This window comes from Oncorhynchus tshawytscha, unplaced genomic scaffold (genome assembly GCF_018296145.1).
Source record: "Oncorhynchus tshawytscha isolate Ot180627B unplaced genomic scaffold, Otsh_v2.0 Un_contig_2548_pilon_pilon, whole genome shotgun sequence".
NCBI lineage: Eukaryota > Metazoa > Chordata > Actinopteri > Salmoniformes > Salmonidae > Oncorhynchus > Oncorhynchus tshawytscha.
This window is the reverse complement of record NW_024609582.1, coordinates 36,715-45,702: the sequence shown is the minus strand read 5'-3', so window position 1 is coordinate 45,702 and position 8,988 is coordinate 36,715.

The following is an 8,988-nucleotide window of genomic DNA, read 5'->3' as shown; positions in this document are numbered from 1 at the left end:
TATTAAAGACAGACTAGATCACCAAAAAGCATCAAAAATGTTTTTTCTGTACCTGGTGTTTAATTAAATGTAATCTGTTGTTCTCTGGTGCTCGGTGTCCCTGTAGATCTGTATGAGGCCGTGTGAGAAGTTGATTGGATGATCTGCAAGCTTTGCTGTCTGTGTGTGTGTGTGTGTGTGTGTGTGTGTGTGTGTGTGTGTGTGTGTGTGTGTGTGTGTGTGTGTGTGTGTGTGTGTGTGTGTGTATATGTGTGTGTGTGTGTATATGTGTGTGTGTGTGTGTGTGTGTGTGTGTATATATGTATGTGTGTGTGTGTGTGTGTATATATGTATGTGTGTGTGTGTGTGTGTATATATGTATGTGTGTGTGTGTGTGTGTGTGTGTGTGTGTGTGTTGTGTCATAACTGGGGGCAGGACTCACCATGAAGATCTCAGGAAATGAAACTGAAAGTAACCAGTCTTGGCCTGGGCTGTGTTACATACCACAAATGTGCCTGCTCGTTTCATAAAGCGTCTCTCAATCAGTGTTATGATCTAGGATCAGTTCTAATCCTTATAATCATCATGAGAGAGATTACAAAGACAGGGGACCTGATCCTAGACCAGTAGTAGTCTGAGATGCTTTTAGAACACGGGACCAGATGTTTGAGCTACAGCCAAGAGCTACAACCCTTTCTCCTTTTAGAGGCTGGTGAGCTATGGTTTCTCCTCCTTGGGGGACTGCTTACATTCAAACTAACACTGCATTAGCGTCAGTGCATTAGCGTCAGTCACTACATTAGCGTCAGTCACTGCATTAGCGTCAGTGCATTAGTGTCAGTGCATTAGCGTCAGTGCATTAGCGTCATTCACTGCATTAGCGTCAGTGCATTAGCGTCAGTCACTGCATTAGCGTCAGTGAATTAGCATCAGCCACTGCATTAGCGTCAGTGCATTAGCGTCAGTCACTGCATTAGCATCAGCCACTGCATTAGCATTAGTCACTGCATTAGCGTCAGTCACTGCATTAGCGTCAGTGCATTTAGCGTCAGTCAGTGCATTAGCGTCAGTCACTGCATAAGCGGCAGTCAGTGCATTAGCGTCAGTGCATTAGCGTCAGTCACTGCATTAGCATCAGCCACTGCATTAGCATTAGTCACTGCATTAGCGTCAGTCACTGCATTAGCGTCAGTGCATTAGCGTCAGTCAGTGCATTAGCGTCAGTCACTGCATAAGCGGCAGTCAGTGCATTAGCGTCAGTCACTGCATTAGCGTCAGTCACTGCATTAGCGTCAGTCACTGCATTAGCGTCAGTCACTGCATTAGTGTCAGTCACTGCATTAGCGTCAGTCACTGCATTAGCGGCAGTCACTGCATTAGCGTCACTGCATTAGCGTCAGTGCATTAGCGCCAGTCACTGCATTAGCGTCAGTGCATTAGCGTCACTGCATTAGCGTCAGTGCATTAGCGTCAGGCACTGCATTAGCGTCAGTGCATTAGCGTCAGTCAGTGCATTAGCGTCAGTGCATTAGCGTCAGTCACTGCATTAGCGTCAGTGCATTAGCCTCAGCCACTGCATTAGCGTTCACTGCATCACTGCATTAGCGTCAGTCACTGCATTAGCGTCAGTCACTGCATTAGCAGTCAGTCACTGCATTAGCGTCAGTTAGCGGTCACTGCATTAGCGTCAGTCACTGCATTAGCAGTCACTGCATTAGCGTCAGTCAGTGCATTGGCGTCAGTCAGTGCATTAGCATTAGCGTCAGTCACTGCATTAGCGTCAGTCACTGCATTAGCGTCAGTCACTGTCACTTTAGCGTCAGTCACTCACTGCATTAGCGTCAGTCACTGCATTAGCGTCAGTCAGTGCATTGCATTAGCGTCAGTCACTGCATTAGCATGCATTAGCGTCAGTCAGTGCATTAGCGTCAGTCACTGCATTAGCGTCAGTCACTGCATTAGCGTCAGTGCATTAGCGTCAGTCACTGCATTAGCGTCAGTGCATTAGTGTCAGTCACTGCATTAGCGTCAGTCACTGCATTAGCGTCAGTGCATTAGTGTCAGTGCATTAGCTCACTGCATTAGCGTCAGTCACTGCATTAGCGTCAGTGCATTAGCGTCAGTCACTGCATTAGCAGTGCATTAGCGTCAGTCACTGCATTAGCGTCAGTCACAGTGCATTAGCGTCAGTCAGTGCATTAGCGTCAGTCAGTGCATTAGCGTCAGTCACTGCATTAGTCAGTCAGTGCATTAGCGTCAGTCAGTGCATTAGCGTCAGTCACTGCATTAGCGTCAGTCACTGCAGTCACTGCATTAGCGCAGTGCATTAGTCAGTCACTGCATTAGCGTCAGTGCATTAGCGTCAGTCACTGCATTAGCGTCAGTCACTGCATTAGCGTCAGTCACTGCATTAGCGTCAGTGCATTAGCGTCAGTCACTGCATTAGCGTCAGTCACTGCATTAGCGTCAGTCAGTGCATTAGCGTCAGTCACTGCATTAGCGTCAGTCACTGCATTAGCGTGCATTAGCGTCAGTGCATTAGCGTCAGTCACTGCATTAGCGTCAGTCAGTGCATTAGCGTCAGTCAGTGCATTAGCGTCAGTCACTGCATTAGCGTCAGTCAGTGCATTAGCGTCAGTCAGTGCATTAGCGTCAGTCACTGCATTAGCGTCAGTCACTGCATTAGCGTCAGTCACTGCATGCATAGCGTCAGTCACTGCATTAGCGTCAGTCACTGCATTAGCGTCAGTTTAGCGTCAGTGCATTAGCGTCAGTCACTGCATTAGCGTCAGTCACTGCATTAGCATCCGTCACTGCATTAGCGTCAGTCACTGCATTAGCGTCAGTGCATTAGCGTCATCACTGCATTAGCGTCAGTCACTGCATCACTAGCGTCAGTCACTGCATTAGCGTCACTGTCACTGCATTAGCGTCAGTGCATTAGCGTCAGTCACTGCATTAGCAGTGCATTAGCGTCAGTCACTGCATTAGCGTCAGTCATGCACTGCATTAGCAGTCACTGCATTAGCGTCAGTGCACTGCATTAGCGTCAGTGCATTAGCGTCAGTCACTGCATTAGCGTCAGTGCATTAGCGTCAGTCACTGCATTAGCGTCAGTGCATTAGCTGCATTAGTCATTAGCTGTCACTGCATTAGCGTCAGTCACTGCATTAGCGTCAGTGCATTAGCGTCAGTCAGTGCATTAGCGTCAGTCAGTGCATTAGCAGTCAGTGCATTAGCGTCAGTCAGTGCATTAGCATCAGTCACTGCATTAGCAGTCAGTGCATGCATAGCGTCAGTCACTGCATTAGCGTCAGTTAGCAGTCAGTGCATTAGCGTCAGTCACTGCATTAGCGTAGTCAGTGCATTAGCAGTCACTGCATTAGCGTCAGTGCATTAGCGTCAGTCACTGCATTAGCGTCAGTGCATTAGCGTCAGTCACTGCATTAGCGTCAGTGCATCACTGCATTCAGTCACTGCATTAGCGTCAGTCACTGCATTAGCAGTCAGTGCATTAGCGTCACTGCATTAGCGTCAGTCACTGCATTAGCGTCAGTCACTGCATTAGCATCAGTGCATTAGCGTCAGTGCATTAGTCAGTGCATTAGCGTCAGTCACTGCATTAGCGTCAGTCACTGCATTAGCGTCAGTCACTGCATTAGCATCCGTCACTGCATTAGCGTCAGTGCATTAGCGTCAGTCACTGCATTAGCATCAGTCACTGCATTAGCGTCAGTGCATTAGCGTCAGTCACTGCATTAGCGTCAGTCACTGCATTAGCGTGCAGTCACTACATTAGCGTCAGTCACTGCATTAGCGTCACACTGCATTAGCGTCAGGCACTGCATTAGCAGTCACTGCATTAGCGTCAGTCACTGCATTAGCGTCAGTCACTGCATTAGCGTCAGTCACTGCATTAGCGTCAGTGCATTAGCGTCAGTCACTGCATTAGCGTCAGTCACTGCATTAGCGTCAGTGCATTAGCGTCAGTCACTGCATTAGCAGTCACTGCAGTTAGCGTCAGTCACTGCACTGCATAGCGTCAGTGCATTAGCGTCAGTCATTAGTGCATTAGCGTCAGTGCATTAGCTGTCACTGCATTAGCGTCAGTGCATTAGTGTCAGTCACTGCATTAGCGTCAGTCACTGCATTAGCAGTTAGTGTCAGTCACTGCATTAGCGTCAGTCACTGCATTAGCGTCAGTGCATTAGCGTCAGTCAGTGCATTAGCGTCAGTCAGTGCATTAGCGTCAGTGCATTAGTGCAGTCACTGCATTAGCGTCAGTCAGTGCATTAGCGTCAGTCAGTGCATTAGCGTCAGTCACTGCATTAGCAGTGCATTAGGCACTGCATTAGCGTCAGTGCATTAGCGTTAGCGTCACTGCATTAGCGTCAGTCACTGCATTAGCGTCAGTGCATTTAGCGTCAGTCACTGCATTAGCGTCAGTCACTGCATTAGCGTCAGTCACTGCATTAGCGTCAGTGCATTAGTGTCAGTCACTGCATTAGCGTCAGTCACTGCATTAGCGTCAGTGCATTAGTGTCAGTCACTGCATTAGCGTCAGTCACTGCATTAGCGTCAGTCACTGCATTAGCATCCGTCACTGCATTAGCGTGCAGTCACTGCATTAGCATCAGTCACTACATTAGCGTCAGTGCATTAGCGTCAGTGCATTAGCGTCAGTCACTACATTAGCGTCAGTCACTACATTAGCGTCAGTCACTGCATTAGCGTCAGTGCATTAGCGTCAGTCACTGCATTAGCATCAGTCACTACATTAGCGTCAGTGCATTAGCGTCAGTGCATTAGCGTCAGTCACTGCATTAGCGTCAGTCACTACATTAGCGTCAGTCACTACATTAGCGTCACTACATTAGCGTCAGTCACTGCATTAGCGTCAGTGCATTAGTGTCAGTCACTACATTAGCATCAGTCACTGCATTAGCGTCAGTGCATTAGCGTCAGTGCATTAGCGTCAGTCACTGCATTAGCATCAGTCACTGCATTAGCGTCAGTCACTGCATTAGCATCAGTCACTGCATTAGCGTCAGTCACTGCATTAGCGTCAGTCACTGCATTAGCGTCAGTCACTGCATTAGCGTCAGTCACTGCATTAGCGTCAGTCAGTGGCGGCCTGTTATTCAGGGCCTGTTATGAGCCCCGCCTTTTTTATTGCCTGTTTTGCATGTTACTTAATACGTGTCAAACGTCCGTTTGCAAACAGTGTAAAAAATGTATATTTATTTTTTAAAAAACAGTATTGAGTTAATAAAGTTGCATATAAACATGGTCTCTTTTTTGGTTTCTTGAGAAAGGCAGCTTCAAAATGCAGGTGTTTCAGCTCAGTGCTTTCTGTGGTGGTGGGGGGCAGTGGAAAATACAGAGCATCAGGGTTGGTAATCTTCTCTAGTTGCGCCGTGATTGGCTCAAAGTTCTGTCACTCATGGGGACACCATGTCATCGCAAAATCTACGAGGAGAGCTCAAAAATTCCAGCCCCTTAGAATTCATTAAATGAATGAACTCCTCTAGTTGTCACCCCATTAGAAGTGGCCGTCCAATAAGGCTCAAGGTGATTTGGCCACAGATCAAATTACGTCAAATCACGTTATATCTACAGTAGCTTTGATTGGACTGATCATGTCAACATCATACCTTTCTAAATCTAAGCTAGCAGTCATCATCATGAATCAAGTTCACAATCTACTGACAAATCTTTTTCAACCCTTGTCATATGAAGAGAAATTATAGATAAAAACATATTGGTGCTCATCGTCCATTGGACACAAACATTACACAACAAGTTGGAAATCGCAAATTCAACAACGAGTGGTTTGGAAGGAATCAGCGGCTAACTGCTGCACTGCAAAGCAATCACTAGCGTGCTATTCAGTGGAGAGAGTGTGGGATCAAAGTCTGGGTTTAAGGGTCTCTTTTCCAAGCTTAGAAGGATAAACATTCAACATTGGCCATGCTGTCAATCAAGCATGACTTCTGCTGCGTTCAAAACAACTGGGAACTCAGAACTGGGAAATATCAGACTTTAATGAGACAACTGGGAACTCAGGGAAAAAAACGAGCTCTGACTGGGAAAATACGTTTTGAATGGTCATCCAACTCGGTCCCTTTCCCCCTCATAACTTAGTTAACTATTTACCCATCTTAATTTTGAGTACTGTTCTGACTTGGTGGTGCACATGTAGCCTATAGCCTGTTTAAAAAAATGTCATCATCAAATATTATAAGAGATTTCATTGTAGGCTTATATGCCCCCTTTATTTATCCTATGGTTCTGACTTACTGTAATACTGTAAGAACGGCCCATGTTCGGAATTCTTTTGCTGTACATTACAAGTGCTCATTAATGTCTTAATTGAAATTACGAATTGCCTCTTATCTGCTCATCGTCCCCTTATGCCATAGTTTGTACATCTCAATTGTCAGTAGAAACCGCATTTGTTTAAACAAGTCAGCCATATCAGCTATGTTTTTAAAAGGCAGTAAATGAGGCTGATTGAACAGTTTCGCTGCCAGACAAGGCTCTGCTGATAGCCAGGTGTAGCAGTGGTAAGGTGTTGGGACTCCGCTGATAGCCAGGTGTAGCAGTGATAAGGTGTTGGGACTCCGCTGATAGCCAGGTGTAGCAGTGGTAAGGTGTTGGGACTCCACTGATAGCCAGGTGTAGCAGTGGTAAGGTGTTGGGACTCCACTGATAGCCAGGTGTAGCAGTGGTAAGGTGTTGGGACTCCACTGATAGCCAGGTGTAGCAGTGGTAAGGTGTTGGGACTCCGCTGATAGCCAGGTGTAGCAGTGGTAAGGTGTTGGGACTCCACTGATAGCCAGGTGTAGCAGTGGTAAGGTGTTGGGACTCCGCTGATAGCCAGGTGTAGCAGTGGTAAGGTGTTGGGACTCCCTGATAGGCAGGTGTAGCAGTGGTAAGGTGTTGGGACTCCACTGATAGCCAGGTGTAGCAGTGGTAAGGTGTTGGGACTCCGCTGATAGCCAGGTGTAGCAGTGGTAAGGTGTTGGGACTCCGCTGATAGCCAGGTGTAGCAGTGGTAAGGTGTTGGGACTCCACTGATAGCCAGGTGTAGCAGTGGTAAGGTGTTGGGACTCCGCTGATAGCCAGGTGTAGCAGTGGTAAGGTGTTGGGACTGGTAAGCTGTTTTGATAGCTGTTTCACCATTTTGTGTCCCCTTTCTCCCTGCATTGGTATCAGAAGTCTGATGGCACTATAGTGTGATAAGAGCGTCTGCTAAATGGACTAAGTTTAATTGTATATGTAAAAAAAAATAATCGCAAAGCATGCTGAGTATTATTCTAATGAGCTCTGCCCCAAAGTAGGACCAATAACAACACCCATTGTGCTTTGCAGTTCATTTTGGTATGTTCATTCTCACAACATTTACATTTTGGTCATTTACCAGACACTCATATCCAGAGTGACTTCAGTGCATTAAATTAAGGTAGGTAAACAACAACATCCTGTATCACATAGGAAGTCAACTGTTTCTGTTACCATTACTGAGAAGGTTGTTGCTGTTGGGGCTGATTACTGGCTAATGCATGTCTATATTTTAAAATACAAAATACAAGTATTTTAATTAAATACACAGCAAAATACTAGTATTTTAATTAAATACACAGTTTATACATAGTTTATTTTGATACATTGATCTTTGTATTGTTTTGTAGTTCTATTTTGTAATGTACCCATCCCTGCTGACAATACAATTACGATTATAGATTTTTTTAAACAAATGACTCAGTAGAGAGGTGAAAAACATAGACCAAATAATACTTCAAACATTTAATAAACAGCAACTTACGGTTTATGTTGAGGTTCTGTTCTCTGTCCTTCCCTCATGTCTAGAAGACCTGTATGAACAGCAACTTACGGTTTATGTTGAGGTTCTGTTCTCTGTCCTTCCCTCATGTCTAGAAGACCTGTATGAACAGCAACTTACGGTTTATGTTGAGGTTCTGTTCTCTGTCCTTCCCTCATGTCTAGAAGACCTGTATGAACAGCAACTTACGGTTTATGTTGAGGTTCTGTTCTCTGTCCTTCCCTCATGTCTAGAAGACCTGTATGAACAGCTATTTTTGATCCATCTCACAGTGTTTGTTGTAACATTTGTGTTGTGGAGAAAAATCACCAGGCAGGAGACGGGAGTAACAGTTTAGTAAAAACATCTCGTACGGCACTTCCTATTAGGTGCCATAACATAACACTGCCGTATTACATTACTGCTTAGTAACAGCATAGTAATTAATATAGACAGAGACAGATCACCCATACTACATATATGAGTGTGTGGTGTGATACGTTTATGTTCCCGGACACATTGTGTGTGTGTGTGTGTGTGTGTGTGTGTGTGTGTATATGTGCGTATGTGTGTGTGTGTGTGTGTGTATGTATATGTGCGTGTGTGTGTGTGTGTATATGTGCGTATGTGTGTGTGTGTGTGTGTGTGTGTATGTATATGTGCGTGTGTGTATGTATATGTGCGAGTGTGTGTGTATGTGTGCGTGTGTGTGTGTATGTGTGTGTGTGTGTGTGTGTATGTATATGTGCGTGTGTGTATGTATATGTGCGTGTGTGTGTGTATATGTGAGTATGTGTGTGTGTGTGTATGTATATGTGCGTGTGTGTATGTATATGTGCGTGTGTGTATGTGTGTGTGTGTGTGTGTGTGTGTGTGTGTGTGTGTGTGTATGTATATGTGCGTGTGTGTATGTGTATATGTGCGTATGTGTGTGTGTGTGTGTGTGTGTGTATGTATATGTGCATGTGTGTGTGTGTGTGTATATGTGCGTATGTGTGTGTGTGTGTGTGTGTGTGTGTATATGTGCGTGTGTGTGTGTGTGTATATGTGCGTATGTGTGTGTGTGTGTGTGTGTGTGTATATGTGCGTGTGTGTATGTATATGTGCGTGTGTGTATGTGTGTGTGTGTGTGTATGTGTGTGTGTATGTATATGTGCGTGTGTGTGTATGTGTGTGTGTGTGT